The sequence below is a fragment of the Perognathus longimembris genome, chromosome 5 (assembly GCF_023159225.1).
Source record: "Perognathus longimembris pacificus isolate PPM17 chromosome 5, ASM2315922v1, whole genome shotgun sequence".
Classification (NCBI taxonomy): domain Eukaryota; kingdom Metazoa; phylum Chordata; class Mammalia; order Rodentia; family Heteromyidae; genus Perognathus; species Perognathus longimembris.
Genome location: NC_063165.1, coordinates 4,722,565 through 4,744,434, shown reverse-complemented (window position 1 = coordinate 4,744,434; position 21,870 = coordinate 4,722,565). Strand labels below are relative to the sequence as shown.

Sequence of the window (21,870 nt, the reverse complement as noted above, 5' to 3'; positions counted from 1 at the left end):
CATTAAGCCAGGACTATGGACCTTTCCAGGAAACAATGTGTTCTGAGATTATGTTGGGAGAAGGCTTTCCAAACTCCCAATCTTTTTGGGTCTCACAGCTTGGATTTTAAATTATAAAGTATTTGCATGTGTTACCTTCTCTTGTTAGTAACTCTGAAGTGGGTCTCATGGCTGACCCTGTAGAGGCTAGCCACCTCCTCAGGTCACACAGCTATTATGCCTAGTGTGCAAGCCCAGGATAACTCTCAAGATGGTCATGCTTTATTCTAATAGCTTCTCCCCCGCCAGTTTACATTTGCCCTAATTTTGTTCAGTGTATGGTGCTATATACGGGCATTATGTACTAGAGGGACTAGTCTTAATGATAGTGCCTGGAACACAATAGATTTTATATCTTTTGAGCAAATGAGAGTAAAGCTGTGAACAGGTTGTCAATGTTGTGTATTTACTCCTTTAAAGTGATTCCCAGAGGCTTTATAATTTAATTTTTGTGATAAGATCAATACTAGTATAAGCTTTTGTGGAAAGTCTGTTCCTTGATTTAACAAGGAACATGTGATTGTATATGTGTGTGTGTGTGTGTGTGTGTGTGTGTGTGTGTTTTGTGGGTGTGTTTTGCATAACTAGGATTTGAACTCAGAGCTTCCTGCTTGTCAGTTAGATTGGTAGGTACTACAGCACTTGAGCCAACCTCTTCAACCCATCTTTTGCTTTACTTATTTTTTTTTGGTAGCATTTGGTGCTTTTATTGTTTTGGTCAGAGATTGAGATCTAACTATTTTGCTCATTGTTTGGCACTCTACCAACTGAGCCTGAATTTCTTGCTTTTTGCTTGGAACTGACCTTAAACCTTAAGCTGTCTCCCTACTTAGGCTTCCATTGTAGCTGGACCACTATTCCTGGTTTGTTGGCCTTTACTCTTGATATTTCTATCCTGAGTAGCTGGGAGTACAGGTTTGTAGCTCATGCTCAATGTTTGGGATATGTGTTTTAAAAATCGACACTAGATTGGAAGATTATGTCTTACTGAAAATTATTTGAGTGCATTTTTTTGTTTTAATTGAAGTAAGGTTCTTTTAAGAAAAAGAACACTCCAAATGTAATTCTCTGTGGCCTTTCCTATGTCTTTGGTGGTTGATATCAGCCTATTAGTTGTGAGTGCTTCTTAATTTTCCAGGCTTATGTGTTTCTCTTATTCTAGACATAAAAGGGTAGAGTTTCATTTACTAATGGGCTTATAGTAGATCCATATGCCTGACTTCTGAAACCAAGTGATTCTACTTCTGCCTCTTCTCTAGTCTCTGTCTCTGCAACTCTTTCTGCATTTGTTCAGTCTCTGAAGTATAAATGTCTCAGTACTGGGAATGTGGCTTAGCGGTAGAGTGCTTGCCTAGCAAGCATGAAGCCCTGGATTCTATTCCTTAGCACCACATAAACAAAAAAAGGCAGAAGTGGTGCTGTGGCTCAAGTGGTAGAGTGCTAGCCTTGAGCAAAAAGAAGCCAGGGACAGTGCTCAGGCCCTGAGTCCAAGCCCCAGGACTGGCAAAAATGTATGGCTATGGTCCCAGTCACTAGCCAATACCCAGTGTCCACACAAAGGAACAGACTTCAGAGGCTCCCCTAGCCTGTTAGCCACTCCATCAGGACTTACCCCCCTGCCCAGGAAGTAGTCTCAGAAGTGAGAGAAGCAGGACCATTGGTCTAAACATCTGAATTGTGGCGTGATTGCACACACAGTAATAAATGACCAAGAGAATCACCACAGCAAAGTGTTTCACAGTGAGGGTCCTAGCCACCCTCCCAAGACCCCATACAATTGTCCCCATAGGTGCAGGGCACCACAGTCAGTGAGTGCTAGGACTTCTCCCTGCTCATAGTGCTGTTTTGGCCCTGAAGGGAAGAAAGACCGGCCAGGGTAGCACCTGTGCTGTCTGAGGAGCTTAGCAGCACAGCTCTGCTGTTGATAAGTAGAGTTGATCTCGGCACTCTGGGCCCTGTTTTTCCTTCTCCAAAGTGAGGACCACTCAGCTGTTTCTGTCTCATGAGTTGGGAGGATTAGATAGATGAGTGGGCAAATGTGATGGCATTGTGCTTGCCCAGTGAGGATTCCTTACCATTCCTACATTGTCTCCCCCAGCACTTCTTATGTCACGATGCTCTTCCCTTCCTACCTGGTACCCCCTCTGGGACCATAGCAGATGTATTTACACATTCATTGGTTTGCTGTTGGCCCGTCTTCCTGTTGAGGAAGGGAGTTTGCTCTGTAGTCACTGAATGTTTAGTGACTGGAATCATCGAGCTCATATTGTGCCAAGCAGGTGGCTGAGCACACTAAGAGTGCTAAGACAGGGCCAAGGCTCACATTGGTATAGAGGGAGGTACACAGAGTGAGTGACAGGCTTCTCAGAAAATGGAAAGAAGTACAATGGAGAGTCTTAAGAAAGGCCCGGAGGCATGGGCCTCCACAGGAAGATCTCTGGAGATGGAGAAAAACCACTCTTAATATGTGGATGAAGGAAGAAGGAGAGCCAAAGCCAGAGCTTGTTCTGGAAGTGGTTTGAGTGTCATTGGGCTGATTCTTGGGAGGACCAGATGGGGCTGAGGCCCTTGTTTCAGACATTACATTTGTGCCGCATGTAGTCCCCAGGCCCCATGAGGATTCTGAATTGCTGCTGGCACTGCCTGGGCTGGTGCTCCCTTATGAGCTAGGAACGACTCCAGGTGCCAGTCTGGTGGCCGAATGATTCCCAGTACCTTTGACTCTTTTCCTTTAAAAAAAAAAAAAAAAAGAATGTGAAACAGTTTGGTTTTCAGTTCTGTATTCAAAGAGGAGAGATGACATTCCACCTCTACTCCATGAGATTTCCCCAGCAGTATTGGGGACCAGGTCAAACAATCAGGTTTTCGAGAGTTGTGCTCTCAAAGAGAGTTCTGGTCGTTCTTAGAAAGAATGGCCTTCACAAAGGAGCTTTGGGGAACAGAATAGGCATGGCTGGCATGTATATTGTTTACCTTGTTAATGTAGACCTAGATCTGCCTTGTGTGGTTTTCAACAGCTAAGAAAATGAGTGCTTGGTACTTGCTGTGGTTGCAAGTAAAGCATTTTCTTCTCACTAATAATGTCATGGTTCGCATCATCATCATTGTTTTGGTTGAACCTGGGGTTTGAACTTGAGGCTTCATGCTTGCTAGGCAGGTGTTCGTCTACTTGAACATCCTTCAGCCCCTTGTGCTCTGGTTTAAAGTATTAGGGCCTCATTTCTCCCCCCTCCCCCCTCCCCAGGTCAGCCTGGGCCTTGATCCTGTTTAGGATTTCTGGAACGACAGACATGTACCATTGTGCCTAACCTTTCTGTTGAGAGGGGATCTTGTGAGTTTTAAAAATTGTTTTCTGCCCAGAGTTGTAGAACTGTAGTCTTCCCAATTTTAGCCTCCTGCTCTTGAACTGGGAGGCCAAGTCATGTGGTACCAGCTCTTGCCTGGGTTGGCCTCTTGGTCTCTGCCTCTCCAAGTTGTTAGGATCATATGTGTGAGGAACCCTGTGCTCAACCTACTTGTAACATTCCGATTTGAACCTTTCTCTTCAAAACCACACATTTGTCACTCAATTTACATGCATGTAATAAAATTTAATCAATTTTGAAAATAAACTTTTTTTTCCTCCTTCCCTTTCCTCTGAGTCTACCTTTTTAATCACTTGCTTTTCCTCTTGGCTGTTTCCATCCTTAGAAACCATGGCATACTTATTGTTCTGTTTTAGCATTTTCAAATCTATCATCTATCTTAGCAGAAAGATGAAACCAGGTAGTGCTTTATGCTGTGTCTCTCTGCCTGTTTCTCCTATTCCTGTTTTAAAGGCTTTCTATTGACTACTACTAATCAGTAATCACAAGATTAAAAACATATTAACTGACTGGTTTTAGTTTTACTAGGTTTTCCAAGATAAAAATTTCTTTCATTCTCATAGCCTTTAACCAAAAAGACAGTTTTACATGGTGCATGCATTTGTGTGTATACTATTTGTATAGTATATATTAACAACTTACTGAATTCCATGTTTTTGTCTTAAAATCTAAAAACAAATTGTAAAGCTGTTGGGACCCCTAGAGAGGGATGTGGAATCATATTTCACAGTATTACATTTGTTGTACTCATAGGAGAGGACTAACATTACGACTGGTGTGTGCAGTACAATGTAATAATGAGTTTAGAGATGATCTAGTTGTAATATATAGTCACCTTTCACTAAGAAAGTTTTATTTTGTGGTTTTTAGCAATAGTAGGGACTGAACCTCACAGTCTCAAGTGCCCATCCCATCCATGGGTCAAGATAGAATTTTGAGAGAGAGAGAGAGAGAGAGAGAGAGAGAGAGAGAGAGAGAGAGAGAGAGAGAAAGTGAGCACATGCGCAAGTGCCCACTGGTTACTGGTATTTGAACCAAGGGCCTTGTGTTATTGCTTAACTTTTTCTGTTCAAGGTTGATGCTTTACTACTTGAGCCACACCTCTACTTCCAGGTTTTTGCTGGTTAATTGGAGATAAATTTGTCTGCCCAGCTGGCTTCTAACCGTGATCTTCAGGTCTTATTCTCCTGAGTAGCTAATAGTATAGACATGAGCCACTGTATATTGTTTAAGATTGCTTTGTAGTTGGAGAATACAAATACTTACCTGACTAGTCATTTATAAAAGACCATAAATACAATATGGTTTGTTTTACTTATTTTATGGTATGATTTATTAAAAACCTGACCAAGGAATTGCCTACAGATTTTTTCATGCATTTTTCCTAGTAAGGGTGTTTATATTCACATTTTCCATTTACCTTTTTTTTTTTTTTTTTTGCTTTTTCCAGTCCTGGGCCTTGGACTCAGGGCCTGAGCACCGACCCTGGCTTCTTTTTGCTCAAGGCTAGCACTCTACCACTTGAGCCACAGCGCCACTTCTGGCCATTTTCTATATATGTGGTGCTGGGGAATCGAACCCAGGGCTTCATGTATACAAGGCAAGCACTCTTGCCACTAGGCCATATCCCCAGCCTCTCCATTTACCATTTTTAAAAACTATATTGTAGTTACATTATATTTCTTTTAACCACAGTATGGTTTGCCATTTGAGTGAGTGAAGGAGGATATGTTACTTGGCATAGTATGGCTGTTGTACATTGAAAAGGTAGAAGCCATTTCTGTATCTTGAGGTTGTTACAAGAAGATGAAAGCCAGCTAGGTGGTGGGTGCCTGAAATCCCAGCTCCTTGAGTAGTGGAGAAGTGAGTATTGCAATTTGATTCTACCCCTGGCAAAACAGTGATACTTTATTGGAGGAAAGCAGGCTGGGGATGGTGGTACACTGCTGTAATCCTAGCTATTCGGGAGGTACAGATAGGAGGATCACAGTCTTAGGCCAGCTTTAGGACACAGCACTATCTGAAAATAAACTAAACCCCAGAAGGCTGGCCTTTACCCAAGTGGTACAGTCCTTTCCCCTGAGTTCAGACTTCAGAACTCTGCCCCCCCCTCCCCCCGGCAAAACTAAAATTAGTCATACAAGTGACAAATTAGCAGCTACCATTTAATTGTTCAAAATATATTTCTTATAATATAGTTGATAAAATGAAACTTGAATATTATCATTTAAAAAGGTTAGTGATAAATCCTATATTTAGAAAATTTACTTCTTTTATTCAGAATTCCAAAGTGTGTACTACTTTTAAACATTTTTAATGTTTAATTTCTGATTTTGAAAGCATTGATTATTTTCTGAAACAAACTGCTTTAGAAAGAATTAATCCTAAGCTAAGCAGTATTTAAGTTTGGATGTTTTGTCACAGAGCACCTCTTCCTAGGCAGATGGATATTCTCTGTACCTCTGCTCCCTGACTGTGGAGTGCTCTTAATTTTTTTCTGTTTAACAGCAGGAATAGTTTGTGATAGGAACAATGCTTGCTAGATTAGAAAGCATTCTTTTTCCCCCCCCCCCCCCCTTTCTTGGTTTGTTTTAAATGCCTGTCCTGGGCTTGAACTCAGGGCCTGGGCACTGTCCCTGAGCTTTTTTTTCAAGGCTAGTGCTCTACCATTTGAGCCACAGCTCTACTTCCAGCTGTTTTGGTTGTTAATAAATGAAAGTCTCATGGACTTTCCTCCTCAGACTGACTTTGGACAAGAATCTTTAGATACTTAACTCCTGAGTAGTTAGGATTACAAACATGAGCCCACCAGTGCCTGGTGAAAGAATTCATTCTCTAGAATGGCAAATGCCCTTTTTACTGCTATAGACTAGAAGATATACACTGAGTTAGGATTGCTTTTTCAGTGGGGAAGTTATAAATAAGAAGGCATTAGAACTTGGGAGAACTGAAGTATTAATTTATAAGTAAGGGTATGAATGGAATTGATGTTTTAAAATCTTTCTCTTCTTTTACCCTGTAGGATATAAAGGAGGCTCATAAACATTCAAGTAGTTCAAAAAACAGGCCAAATAATGTTGAAAGTTTTAAATAGTGAGATTAAGTGTTTCAGGTAATGGATTAAGTACTTTGGGTAGAGTGATTTTTCAAACTTTTCTTAAGCCTGGGTCAGTAGATGTGGATATCTGATAGCATGGGGATGGATCCTGAGTTAATCTTATTTGAATGCTGAAAATTTTTAAGAGATTTACAGAAAAATACTAACAGATACAACGATTATTCATAAGTACTGCTAGAAGGTAGTTTGAAAGGCTTTTGTTTTTTATCTTCAGATTTTTTTCTCAAAGCTTTTTTTTAAAACCTCATACACTATTTTCCAGACAGCACTTTGTAGAGTGATTAAGTAGTTTTAGATGATCTTTAAGTTTCTTTGTAGATTAAAGTTTAGTTTTTGATCCCTTTAAGAAACTCACTTAAAAATTATTATTGAGCTGGGATGTAGCTGGATGGCATATAGTACTTGTCTAGGAAGTGCAACATTCTCAGTTCGATCCCCAGTACCAAGAAAGAAAAGGCAAAACAGAATCCAGTTTAAAAAAACACAAATACAAATTATTATGTGGTCGTACAAAGAGGATGCAATTCCATAAGTTATGAGTACAATGCTTCTTGACAATGTCGTGTTTTCTTTCTCCTCCATTTCCCCCTCCTATCCTTATCCACAAGTCACATAGTTTCATTGTTTTACTTAGTGTACATTGAATATAATGACTGCTCACCTTTCCCTTCTCCATTTCTGTGTGCTCCCCCCTCCAACTGCCTTTTGATATCTTGATTGTAAGAAGGGTTGTTTTTTTTTAGATGTGTGTGTGTGAGTGTCATGGAGGTGTGACAGGGTTTGAACTCTTGCTAGGTAGACACTGTACTGTGTAAACTATACACCTCCTCCTTTACTCTATTTTTTTAGGTAGGCTCTTACTTTTTGCCCAGGCCAGTTTGGACCTTGTTAAGATATGGTTTTATCCCCCCCAACAGCCCCAACTAACTGGGGTTGCTAAGTGCACATCATTGTACCTACCATGCTATTATTGGTTGAGATAGATTCTTAGGAACTTTTTACCCAGGTTGGCAGCTAACTCGATCCTTCTTCTTTCCACCTGATTAGTAACTAGGATTCTGAGTGTGAGTTGCCAGCATCTGGCATCTGGGTTTTAAGTGATTTGTATCGAGAATTCCAAAGTAGAGAGAGCCGAAGAAATTAGAGAACCAGGTATGAGTAGTTGGAGATTAAGGCTGGAAATGATGGATATGTACTTTAGCTTGACTTAAAACTGAGGATGAATTACAGTCTTAAGATCCACACACTCTTCCTTTAGAATCCAATGCTAGAAATCTGCTGTGTCTGCTTTTACAATATATTGTAAAGGTACTGGGAATATTTTTGGAGATAGGCCTTTGGAAAATGTATTTAAGAACTAGTAACTTCTCCATGATGTGGGATGAACCCATAGTTGGGTGGAGAGCATTACTAGAATAGGTAGGATGGGTTGATATACTTTAAGATAAAATTGTGTCTTTTATAAAGCACACATGGGAACTGTGTCTCCTTGACATTTTTTAAAGCATTTCTCAGAAAATGTGAAAGTAGAGAAATACTCTTAACCACTAAACATTGTCAGAACACAGATGTTCTGAGTATGCACTGAGAGAACTAGAGGGCTTTAAATGTTTTTTTCATTATTTGAAAGTTTACATATGAATGTGTTTATGTTATGGTTACATAATATTACATGTAATTGAACTTTGTTTCCTACTGTGAGAAATATTTACTAGGTTCCAGTGTGCATACTTTAAGCCCTAAAAATTAATGCCTAATTTGAATTTTATTATTTTAAAAGTACCTTTGACGTGATCTTACAATCAATTATAGCAAGATAATATGTATCAATATATCAAAAAAAGGTCATTGTTTTCCACCCGAGAGCACTTATATTTAAGCCATTTTCTGTTGTGTCCATCTCATTTGTGGTCTTTCCACTATAAAATAAAAATGTGTTTATAAAATTTCTCTAAAATCTTTGACAATAAATAAGAAAAAGGGATTTCTCTAAAATGCAGTTTTTGAGAATCTCCTTGAGTATATAGAGAACATTTTTATAATGCTTTTGAATCGACAAGAGAAACACTGGAAATGTTGATGGCAGCAGCTGTTACAGAAACTTATGTCTACAAAGTAAAAAGTTAAAAATTTAGCAGATATATGACTTTCAAATGTGTTGTGTGTATAATCTTTGGACTGTCTTCGGAGTACAATGTATAATATAATTCTAACCCTGTACAGTTGCTATTAATTTTGTTTTAAACCTGAAAGTGTTAACAGCAACTTGAAAATGTGACAAAGCTCAATTTCTTTTTCTTTTTCTTTCTTTTTTTTTTTTTGTTTATTACTTGTTTTCCTATTGGACAATTGAAAGTAGCTCTAACCCGGCAACTAAAATAGGCTATTTGCATAACCTAGTTTGATTGGCTAACATTCTGACTAACAGTTCCAATCATGTGGTGCGGGTTTAGTGGTAGGCTATGCTAATTAGCCGCTGTTGCTGGGTTGGGATAGTTTCTGTGTGCTGTTCTGCTGCATTGTGCTGCCTAGCTAGAGACATTGATGGATGAGAGTTTAATGATCTGCAGCAGTTCCCACTCACTGCGGGCAGGCGGATTTTAGAACAGAAGTGGAAACAAGGGTTTAACTGCTATGTTAAATATCTGTAACCAAAATATGCGTATTAAATTATAGAAATTAAGAGTTGTAAGAAATCATTAATTAAGTAGCATGTAACATAAGACACTTGATTTGCCTTTTAAGATGTAACTCAAATAACACAGGTTTTCTAAAACCATTCAGCAAAATTGATCATTTATTCCAAATTAGGAAAATTAGTACTACTGCCCCCCCCCCCCAAAAAAAAAAAAAAACCTCATGGTTTTGGTTCCTTTACAAAGGAACATTTTTGTTTGTAATTAATTGTTGTAAGCTTTTGGTCAGAATTTATCATATCCTGCCCATGCAATCTAGTAAGTAGCAGTATGAACTATGAACTTGAATCCCCTTTTGGTATTCTTCTGTTCCATTCATAGATCATGTTGTATTTATTCACAATTTCCTGCTGCACATGCCTGAGCACACACAGTGATCTATATGAATGTTGATATTTGTATGGCGTTTTCTTAACTATTTACTATTTAATTGTTTGGTTTGTTAAGAGCCTAGTTACTTCAAGCAGGCAAGCAAATTGGGCGGTGTATTATACAGGCTTGTGAAAAGTGAAACAAAACCCTTAGTACTTGATTATTATAGTTTTCCTAGGCATATATACTGAAGATACATTCCAAAATGCATTTACAGTAATTTTTTATTCATCTGTACAATCAAAGTGGCCTAGACTCAGAATTCATAACTTAACAGAAATGGATGAGATTTGTCTTTAAGTGTATTTTACATGATAGACTGTCCATGCTATACCAGAGGTGGATATTCAGAGTGGGAAGCAGTTTTTGCATTGGACTAGTGAAAGATTCTTGATGGGAAGTGGGATTTCATATGGTTTATAGGAATGGATAGTATTTTAACTGGTTGTGCCATTTTTAGAGAGGTATGGAACATGGTATCCTATTTAAAGGTGGAGGCCTGGTTCATAAATGTAAGCTACTAAAGTAGTTGTCAAGGAGACTGTTGTTTAAACCTTTAAAAAATGGCAGATAATAGACTTTTAAATTAACATACATTATTTGTACAGGAGGGGTAGTTAATTGAGACATTAACACCCCCCCCCATACAGCGTGCTTCTATCAGACTTGCTCTTTCCAGCCCTGTCCTTCATTTGCCCTCCTTCTTAAAGCAATTCCAACAAGTTTTTATTTTCGTACATACATATAAAGTACTTCATTCAACCCAACCCCTCACCTCTTCTGCAGATTTTCACTCCTCAACACGACCTATGTTTTTTCCTCTATGAATTGTTCAGAAGGGTTTCATGCATATATATATAATAATTTAGTCAAATTGACCTTATCTTGCTTTCCTTTACCTTACCCTCCCACGCCTTGTTGTTAACAGCCTTCAATTTTATACATAGAAAACTATGTATTTCAGTATTATTCATCCTGGATTTTACTCATTCGCTTTGACAGTGTTTTTTAGACATTTGCATTTCAAATAGTGATTTCTCTGATTATTAAAGTAAGAAAATAAGATGTCAATACTAAGTTGTGTTAGGCTTTAAGCAACTGAAGGTTTGAGTTGTCATTGTCTGAATTGGGTAATTTTGCAGAGAATTTTTGTTTGTTTTTTCTTTTTGGTATTGGGGATTGAACCCCGGACGTTGTACTTGCTAGGTAAGCGCTTTGCCACTGAGCGTTGCCACTCAGCACCTGCAGAGGAGTTTTGAGTTCTGGTTTTGAATTGGTTAAAACTTTTAAAACAGCTTTAGTGTTACATTTGGCAAACAGTATAATTACCTAAAGTACACATATTGTGAATTTTACATTACCTGTAAAGCTTTTACTTTAGTTATGATAAGGAGCATACCCATCTCCTTGGTTTACTTTTTTGTAATTCACCCTCTTCAGCCCATCCCTGGGTGGCCATGCAACTGCTTTTTGTCATGATTTGTTTGTTGCTTTGCCTCTTCTGGATATTTTTTATAAATAGAATCATACAATATGCTCTCTTACATTTTCTGGTTATTTTCACTTAGCATAATTCTTTCAAAGAGCTTTTTTTTGGTATTACGTATAATATTTCATTCCTTTTATTGTAGAAAAGCATTTCATTGTATGGCTATGCCACAGTTTATCTCTTTACCTGTTGAAAAGTTTTCGGGCTGCTGTTTTTGTAAAGTTACTGTAATTGTTAATGTACAGTTCTTTATGGAGACATGTTTTTATATCTCTGGTAAATACTTAACAGTGATATGACACGATCATATTATAAGTGCATGCTTAATGTCACTTTTGGTGACATGTTAAAAATTCTCTTTTTTGTTGAGCTTTAAAAGTTTCTTATTTTAAATACTTTTTTTTTTTTTTTTGCCAGTCCGGGGCTTGAACTCAAGGCCTGAGCACTGTCCCTCACTTCTTTTTGCTCAAGGTTAGCACTCTGCCTCTTGAGCCACAGCACCACTTTGGCTATTTCTTTTTATGTGGTGCTGGGGAATCAAACCTAGGGCTTTGTGTTTCCTAGGCAAATACTCTACCCCTAAGCCACATTCCAAGCCCTTAAATACAAGTCTTTTATCAATAAATAATTTGCAAAGATTTTTTCAGAACTCTGTTGTTTCTCTTTTCATTCTCTTTGTGTATTGAGAGTGGATGTTTTAAGTTGTTGTAAAGTCTTATTTATAAATTCCTTTTTAAGAATCATTCTTCCCAGTGTGCCTCAAATGGTAGAACACCAGCCTAATTCTTTCTTTCTTTCTTTTTTTTTTGGCCATTCCTGGGGCTTGGACTCAGGGCCTGAGCACTGTCCCTGGCTTCTTTTTGCTCAAGGCTAGCACTCTGCCACTTGAGCCACAGCGCCCCTTCTGGCCATTTTCTGTGTATGTGGTGCTGGGGAATCGAACCCGGGGCTTCACGTATACGAGGCAAGCACTCTTACCACTAGGCCATATCCCCAGCCCCAGCCCAATTCTTTCAAACCCTAAGTTCAGTCCCCAAAACTCATTTCCCCTTTCCCTCCCCCAAATGGAATCTTTTTATTTGATATCCTACTCAAGCTTAGAATCTATTGGCTTCACTGATTGGCTGACACTTTACCACTTGAGCCACGCCTCCAACTTTAGGAATCGTTCTTCAGGTGGGTTACTCCTTCTGTCCTGGAAGGACATATAAAGGAAGGTGACATCTATGAGCCAAAAAGCAGGCCTGCTCCAGTTCCTAAATGTGCTGGTACTTCAGTTTTGGACTGTAGAGCTTACAGAACTATGAGAAATAAATTCCTGTGGTTTTTTGTTGTTGTTGTTGTTATTTTTGTAAGCCATTCAATTTGTGGCATGTTGTCTGGGCAATCTAAATTGACCCAAGACAGGCTTTTATTACTTTAAATTTAAGCACTTTCTTCAGTTTTGTAGAACTGAAAATTTTAACTTCAAGAAATACAGACTGGACACAGTGCCTTGTGCCTATAATCCCAAACAAGTAGATTTCCTGTTGAATTCACTGAATTACAGTTGTACTATTGTTGAAAATCAGCTTTATATATGTGCGTCTGTGGACATTATATCCCCTTGATTTGTTTGTCTTGATGCCAGTACCAGAATTCCCAGTTTAAATAGCTTAATTATGTATTGCAGTAAGGTAATGTTAATCTGACAATTTTCCTTTTTACTTCCACAGTATTTTGATTGTTTCAGCTAGTATGCATTTCCATATGAATTTCTACACCATACTGCTAATTTCTTTTAAAAAGTCTTTCTAGGATGTTGATTGGGATTGTGTTGAATCTGTAGATAATTTTGGGAAGAATTATTAGCATTGTAGCAATATTGATTCTTTAAACCCTCACATGTAGCATATTTGTGTAGTTACTTAATTTTCTAGTTAAAAAAAAATGCCAGTATGGCTGGGCGCTGGAGGCTCACACCTGTAATCCTAGCTGCTCAGGAGACTGAAAGCTAGCTTGGGCAGAAAAGTGCAGGAGATTCTTGTCTCTAACCATTAAAAAATAAAAGGAAGATATGGCTCAAGTGGTAGAACGCTAGCTAGCCTTGAAGGAGGAGAAAAAGCCCGGGATTGAAGCCTAGGAACCTGAGTTTAAGCCTTAGGACTGGCACATTAAAAAAAAAAATCTGTGTATATCTTTAATGTATATTTCTTAGATTTACTTAAGCATTTTTATGTCAATAGATAGTTTTAAATTTCGATTTCTGATTGTAGTTACTAGTTTTTATAGAAATAGAATTGGATTTTCATATACTGATCTTCTACAACTTTTCTAAGATTACTTATTAACTAGTTTTTTTTGTAGATGCCACTACACTTTCTACTATAAATAATTATGTTCTCTCTTCTTTTATTCTACTTTGGTTGGTTTTTTTTTTCCTTAGCTTATTGCACTGGCTAGAACTACTGGGGAATCGGAGTACAGAGCTGAGCTGAGTACTGAGTACTGTGACCCTCGAGGCATTGTGGTCCTAGTTTTGGAGAAATGTCTCCCAAAACTAAGCGGGCTGGGGATATGGCCTAGTGGCAAGAGAGCTTGCCTCGTGTACATGAAGCCCTGGGTTCAATTCCCCAGCACCACATATACAGAAAATGGCCAGAAGTGGCGCTGTGGCTCAAGTGGCAGAGTGCTAGCCTTGAGCAAAGAGAAGCCAGGGACAGTGCTCAGGTCCTGAGTCCAAGGCCCAGGACTGGCCAAAAAAGAAAATTAAAAAAACCAAAAAAAACAAAAACTAAGTGGGATGTTAGCTGTTTTCTTTTGCTAGTATCCTTTATCAAATTGAGGAATATAGTCTATATTTGTACTGAAAAATTTTTTTAATGAAGGAAGAATGTTGAATTTAGAAAATATATTTTCTTCATCTAAGTTTTTCATTTCATCAGGTTTTCCTTTTTTAATGAATCTGATGTATGTTGATTTGCTATTCCAGTTCTTAAATAAAGGCTCTTGTTTATGGTAGGTTGCCCTTTCTTCAATGTTGTTTGATTTACTTTATGACAGTTTATTTAGTTGGAGTTTCATTTACCTTTTTTCTGTTTTTTATTATTTTTTTTTTTTTATTTTTTTTTTTTGGCCAGTCCTGGGCCTTGGACTCAGGGCCTGAGCACTGTCCCTGGCTTCTTCCTGCTCAAGGCTAGCACTCAGCCACTTGAGCCACAGCGCCGCTTCTGGCCGTTTTCTGTATATGTGGTGCTGGGGAATCGAACCTAGGGCCTCGTGTATCCGAGGCAGGCATTCTTGCCACTAGGCTATATCCCCAGCCCCTTTTTTCTGTTTTTTAAATTTCATGAATTTCTGCTTTGGATGTTTACTTTTAAATATTACTATGACTATTATTATTATTATTCTGATAATGGTGCTTGAACTCAGGGCCTTGCACTGGCTTGGCTTACTTGCCTGTACCTGGCTCTCTAACACTTAAGCCATGCTTCCAGTTTTACTGGTAAATTGGAAGTGGAATTTCACAGACTTTTCTGCCTGGACTGGCTTTCAACCTGGATCCTTCTCATCTCTGCCTTCCAAGAGTAGCAATACAGATGAGCCACCTGTGCGCTGTGAGACGCTTACTTCCTTTATTTTGTTAGGTTTGGATTTCATTGCTCTGTCTAGATTATTTAAGAAGGTGAAGTAATTGATATCAGAACTTCCTTTCTTGTAAGACACTTTGCCTTATAATTTCTTCCTTATTACTTTAGGTATATAATTTTTTAATTTTAATTTTAATTTTTTTACCAGTCCTGGGGCTTGTAGTCAGGGCCTGGGGACTGTTGCTGAGCTTCTTTTGCTCAAGGCTGGCACTCTACCTCTTAAGCTACAGTACCACTTTGGCCTTTTCTGTTTATGTGGTGCTGAGGATTCGAAGGGCTTTGAGCATGCTAGGCAAGCCCTCTACCGCTAAGCTGCATTCCCAGCCCTGGTATATCAAAATTTAGACAATTCATTCTATTCAAAGTTCTTTATAATTTGCTATTTTGTTTTTTTAGCTACAATCATTTATAACTGACATGTAGTTTGTAAATATTTGAGTCTTTAGATGCGTTAGGTGGGGAGTACTTGGCATTGAACTTGCTTCCTTGCTTGTATGGCGAGTGCTCTGCAGTTTTAGCATGCTTTGCCTTTCCCTCCCCCCATTTTAATGGGTTTTTTTCAGGTAGGGGCTGTCATAGTTTCTTTGGGACCATTTTAACTGTGATCAATCTTCCCATGCCTTCTGCATAGCTGGGATTACAGGCTTGTGCCACTATGCCTGGCTTGTTTTTGTGGGTTCTAGCCATTGGAGGGGGGGCTGGCCTTAAATGGTGACTCCTCAATCTGCCCCCCCCCCATCAGTTGGGATTATTTATATAGGCGTGTATCAGTGACAATGCGTATATTAATTACACAAGTACGTTTCATTGTGAACTTTCCATACAAGCATATAATGTGTTTTGATTTTATTTACTTCCTCAGCTCTTTTATTTCCTCTCCCACTTTTAAAAACATAGGTGATGTTATGTTTGTTTTGTGGACTCATATATTATAGTTTGATCGTATTTGCCTCTTCTTTCATATCTCCCTGCCTTTTCAGCACTGGTTCTCTCCTCTTAGGTTCCCTCTTTTGAGTCAGACTTTACACTTATGTTATTACTGTTTTTCAGTTTATTTGCATTGTCACAAAGCATACTTTGTATAACTTCTTTACTGAGACTTGTATGGCTTATAGTCTATCATGGTAAATGTGCTGTGTCAATTAGAAGAGACTTGTATGGCTTACAGTCTGTCATGGTAAATGTACTGTGTCAATTAGAAGAAGAAAGTATATTCTGCTGTTCTTTGGTGGAAGTCTCTAGTTATCAACATTGTTAAGTTTGTCAGTCTTGTTAAATCTTCTATGTTCTCACTGATTTTTCTATGTGCTTATTTTTATCAAATATTGGGAAAAGCATGGCTACTGAAAGATCTTGACATAATTGTGTCTATGTTTGCAGTATCATCATTTCTGGCTCCATGTATTTGAAAGCTCTAGTGTGTTCATAAAAATTCAGGAGTCTCTTGAACATCGAGGTCCCTTGAGGTCTGACACATTTTGTAATTACAAAGTGACCATTCCTCACCACATTCTTACACAGCAGTATGATTCCTTTCATATTAATATAGCCGTTTGGTCTTAATTTTGATCAGTGTTAATAGGAGATTTCTGTTTCTAACCGTTGACTTTTAACCAAGCAATATCTTTATATTTAAAATGTGTCTTTTAGGCAACAAACTGTTGGCCTTGCTTTATCATTAGTTTTTGTTTCCAGTCTAAAAATGTCTGCTTATCATAAAGCTTTATGTTTAAACTCTTTACATTGAATGTGATTATTGGTATGTTTTGCTTTGATTTAATTATACATATGTATGTGTATTATATATATATAATATAATTTCCATCCCTTGTTACTCATTCCAACTGTTTTTTTTTTAAATCTAGAGTTTTTTATTCTTCTAGTTCATGATGTCACTTAACATAGGCTACTTTTATCTCTCTCTGTAGTTATTGTTTATAGATTTTGTACAAGTACCAGTAGAGTATTGTGATTTAGAGTGGTGTCAGTCATTGTCAGGCAGAATTTCGTATAGCTCCTAAGCAATTATCCTAAGCAACTTAAGTTTTTTTCTCCATTTAGAATAGTATTATAGGTTTTTTAATGAAAGCCTCAGAACTTTCCTATAAATAGTAGTCATTTGTAGACCTTGTCTACTTAACACTATGAAAAATTATGAAAAGGTGGGAATTTAACACTCTACCCTTGATTTTACAGTAATCTTAAGATTCTGTAATTCAGAAGTTAGGATAGCTCTGTTTTTAAAATAAAAGGTAGATTTTGCTGTCAAAGTGTCTCAAACATTAAAAACAGGATATAATGTACAGGAAAACTTTGTTGATGAAAATTCTTGCAAATGAACCATATTTACTATTTATATTTCTTAATCAGTTAATGTGGGAGAAAATTCTATAACCATAAGTTTGGAATCGTTTTCCTGAACAGGGCTCTTGATTCACTCATTTCCCTAAAATAGCACGACATTGTCTTACCATAGCTGTCTTCTAAGAAAGAGCACCTCCTAAAACATTGACAACTTTTTTCTAAAACAATGAAATGAGTAAGTTACTATGAAGATAAATACAGCAGTGGATGCTATTCAGAAAGTAAAGCTAACAAGTTACTGTTGTAAAAAGTAAAAATGAAAATGGCCTATTCATATCCACCTGGGAAAATGTTTTATCAATTAAATTGACTTCTATTTAATACAGTAGGTAATGGGAAAGTTGGCTTTCCAACCACCTAGTTTATAATGTATTCTTGCTTTTGTACTGAATGGGAATGGCAGCAGTCTTGGAGAAGGCCAGCGTTACTGAACTAGTAGAGCTGAGGTTAACATTTGATTTATTCTTTACAATGTGGATCACTATGGTGGAAGTGACTTTATTCTTTCCTTGAGATGGGAAACCTGCTGTGTTTCTGAAGTATTCGTTGTTGATATTGAATTATGTGATTATAGTGATTTTTAATAATATGTGTTAAAATCAGGAATTAAGTACAATCTTCTAATGGTAAAGAAAATAGATGTGTACATAGGTGAGATTTTCCTGCATCTGATTGTACCATACTGTATTTCTGTTGACATTTGTATGGTTTAGTTTAGTCACATGATCATGATAACCAACAAGATTAGGCTTAGAATGCCACCCCTCCCCCCACGCTTTGGCAGTCAGCCAGTGACCTTGGCTTATCTATAGTTAACTTTTATCCTCTCCTACCCCCCTCCCCCACCATTTGCCCATGCAAATGCCCATGCCCTCCTTAGCTACTAAGGAGGTTGGACTTGGGAGAATCATGGTCTCTAAGGTCTTAGGGATGTGTGCTACTCATATAGAAAAGGTTCAAATCCCAGTGTTCCCCCTGTGGACCACACAAACCACAGTCTTTTGTAGGGGGTCATAAGTGGGTTTTTGTTTTTGTGCTGGGGTGGTACATGATTTCTGATTCCCATGTGAAGGGTATCCGGATACCAATTGGCCAAAAGAGTGACAACTATTGTTTAACTTCAAGAGAAATATGTTGTGATATAAGATGAGGGACTTGTGTTCTGTCTTGATTTTGCCACTGACCATTCTGGACAAGTTGAGGCCCTCTGGGTTACTGCTGCCCCCTTGTGTAAATTGAAATGTGGAAACTAGGTGTCTAGTAATGCCCATTCATTCGCTCACCCAGTGAATAAACATTTAGTGAGTGTGTGAGGGAGGCTAGCATGCTTGCTTTTGTGTAGTTGGGTGAGTGAACAGAGAACATCATTCCAGTACGCAGTTGATGTGAAGTGTTTTAGAGGTGCAGGAACTCGTGTGAGGTGGCAGCCCAGCCTGTCTGGAGTTTGTGGGCAGGAGGCTTAGAATCACTCCTTTGTTTCTTTCATTTATTTATGGCATTAACTTGAAGCCTTTGCATTATGGTACTTGTGAGAATATGAGGACCAGTCCTTTCCTCAAAGGCATTAAAGGTGACAGCATCGCAATGACTAGCATACTTGCTATGGGAAACTAAGAACAGAATAGGGGAGGAGTGGAACAAAATTCCCTGTAAGCTTCCAGGGTGGTTTCTTAGATGAGTCTTGACAGTTGAGTTCAGGATTTCTAAGAGAAAAGAGGAGAGCAGGGACTGTTCTAGATGGAGAGAATGGCAGTGTGCGGGCAATACTTAGTGCAGCTGGGAGAAAGGATTGCCATGGTGGCTAAGTGGAGAGACATGGAGAAAATGAGATGAGACCTGTGAACACTTAGCTCGAAAGCTCTTGTTTAGAATATTGGTGAGTGAGTGTGAGTGTGGTGGGGGGGGGAGCGTGTAAAGGGTCATGGATGTGGAATTAAGAGAGTGGAGATACCATTTATAGAACTAAGTAGAACCTGGCCCTCCTGTTCATTCTTGGTCCTGTGTAGACATAGTTATATATAGCATGATATACTTCCAACTGAGGCTAGGGCTAGCTTTGGAATTTTTCCTATAACATTGAATGTACCAGCCAGCCACTGCCAGTCTATTAAGGTCATGTTGGAGAGGAAACCTATTTGCCATCCCTAGTGAAAAGGGACAGGGATGAGACATGGGGAAGGAAAGGGCTGCTACCTTATCCCACTTGTTATATTTTCTTCAGAACTCTCATCATTTTGATACTATGACATACACTTCTTAGATGTTAGATTTCCCTACCACACACAGAATAAAAAAGAAACTCTAGGGGATCTGAGGTTTTGCGCATTTCTTTGATATTTATGATATTCATACTAAGAACATTGCCTAGAACAACACTGCCCCATAGAAATATAAGCCACTATACCGGATGCTGGTGGCTTACACCTGTAATTCTAGCTACTCAGGAGGCTGAAATTCAAGGATTGTGATTCAGAGACTGCCTGGGCAAGAAAGTTTACAAGATTCTTATCTCCAAGTAAGCACCAAAAAAGCCAGAAGTGGAGCTGTGGCTCAAGTGGTAGAGTGTGAGGAAGTGTTGAACAAAGAAAAAAAGCTCAGGGCAGTGCCCACACTCTTGAGTTCAAACCCCAGGACCAGCACCAAAATAAATAAAAATATAAATCAATTAAATAGCACAAATTATTTTAGCACATTTGTTGTGAAAGAAAAATGGAGATTATTTTTAGTAGCATATTGTTTTATCCAGTTTATCTAAATAAAGCATTATTCAGCTTTGAGTCGAAATTTGAAAGTATTAATGAAATATTTTACATTTATAGCACACCCCAATTGATTAGCCATTATTAAAGTGCTCAGGAGCCACATGTGACTTAGGAACTGGACGCTGCAAATTGGAAACCTAGCAGGGACTCAGTGAATATTTGTTGAATGATTGAATGAATTAGAAGGCAAGTTTGTTGTAAAAGATTATATGAGGAACCAAAGAAAGATTTTGCTTTCACTGTGAGGCCTTGAGCATATTGATGTGCTGAAGGCAGAACTAGTGGGGTGAGGTGGGGGAAAAGTCAAATAGAGGCAGGGAGAGGAAAAAGGAATCAGAATTCTGATTGCTGCAGGATGGTCTGTGGAGGCGATCTCGATTGTGGAGTTTCTGTTGAAGTGTCCTTTGTTATGCTTAAAGACCTAGAAGTCCAGTCTGTTCAGCATAAACTTGTCTGCGGTTTGAGAGCTGCTTCTTCCCAGCATTTTCCATAGTAAGTAGGTGAGGGGTCTTTTTAGGAGTATTAAAGTTGTGTTGGAGTGTCGTAGCTCTGAGGTACATGCGTGCCTAACATGTGCAAGGTTCTGGAGTAAGATCCCTGGCACCCGCCCGCCCGCTGCCCTCCCCCAAAGGCTTAATGTGTTTTCTTTAATGACTTAAAAAAAAAAAGAAAAGAAAAGCATTTTTGAAGGTTAGAAATAGGAAAAGTGTTATTGGCATGTATCAATATTTTTATTGTGGCATCATTCAACTAGAACAAGTATTTTTGGTCCTGAAAATAACTGAGTCTAGTTTTTAGAATAGTGATTATATTTGAAAATGTATGAAATTATGCACTTCATGTACATGAATATAAATTCTTTTCCAAAATTATCCCCCAGGCCTCACAAACTCCCAGTGCTTCAAACATTGTCTTAATTGTTTTATATCTCTCATATTGGGGTGTATAAAGAGTTGTTACTAGGAGGAGGCGCTGTGGCTCAAAGTGGTAGAAAGCTAGCCTTGAGCAAAAGAACTTGGGGACAGCGCCCAGGCCCTGAGTTCAAGCCCCACAACTGACAAGAGTTGTTCCTTCATTTGTTTTTGGTGTTGGGGTTTGAACTTGGAGCCCTGTACTTGCCAGGATGCACTCTACTATTGAGCCATATCCCTAGTTCTCTTTGCTTTAAGTAGGGCATCTGATTTATGCCTAGGATGGCCTTGACCTTATTCCTCCTATATATACTTCTATGTAGTTGGGAAAACAACAAGTACCCACCTTTTGATTTGGTAGTCGGTCCTAGGGCTTGAACTCAGGTCTATTGCCCTATTCTTGAGCTTCCTTTGCTCACGGCTATTGTTCTACAACTTGAGCCACAGCTCCACTTCTGGCTTTTTTTGGTAGCTAATAAGAGTTTCATGGACTTTGCTGCCTGGGCTGACTTTGATCTTTGATACTCAGATCTTAGCCTCCTGAGTAGCTAGAATCACCAGCGTGAGTCATTGGTGCCTGACTTAGCCAGGTTTTATTGATTGTGAAGGAATCCTGAGAACTTTATGACTGGTGTGGTTAGTTTTGTTTTCTTTACCATACTCTTTTCCTTTTTTTTTTTTAACTTTTGCATATTGTTTTCCTCTCTGTCTGTTTTTAGCAAAGTTTTAATGACACTGCCTTATGCCAGAAAACATGAACGCTATTGACATACACCACGAGGCTGTCTTTGAATTTCAAACCAAGATACATTTAAGAAAACATCATCATCCAGTTTAGTTTCTTTTTTGACTTTCTAATAATCATCACCGAGGCTAGGCCCTTTTTATTTTTTAATGCACCTTGTCTTAGATTTGTTAGCAAATTTTCAAGTTCAGTTCTGTTCATACAGCTCCTTTCTTTTTTATACTGACCTCACGAATGCTCTCACTGTCCCTTGGTTGGGCTGTTGAGTTAAATTCCTCATTCATCTCTATTGATAGTTTCTCTCATGTAAGCAATCCATTTTACACATGGGCCGTGGACTATTTTGAACAGTAATGCATTAACTTCCTCTAAGGTTTAAG

At 38.5% G+C, this 21,870-nt stretch overlaps 1 protein-coding gene and 1 long non-coding RNA gene across 3 annotated transcripts in view; both read left to right on the top strand.

The window, feature by feature from the left end:
* The window catches only part of Dyrk1a (dual specificity tyrosine phosphorylation regulated kinase 1A), a 128,475-nt gene that overhangs the window by 49,421 nt on the left and 57,184 nt on the right, over positions 1-21,870 (top strand). The gene's annotated exons all lie outside the window — the stretch shown is intronic.
* On the top strand, positions 7,462-9,352 carry LOC125351457. Its single transcript, XR_007210947.1, has 2 exons — positions 7,462-8,456; positions 8,498-9,352. It is a non-coding gene; the product is annotated as an uncharacterized LOC125351457 (long non-coding RNA).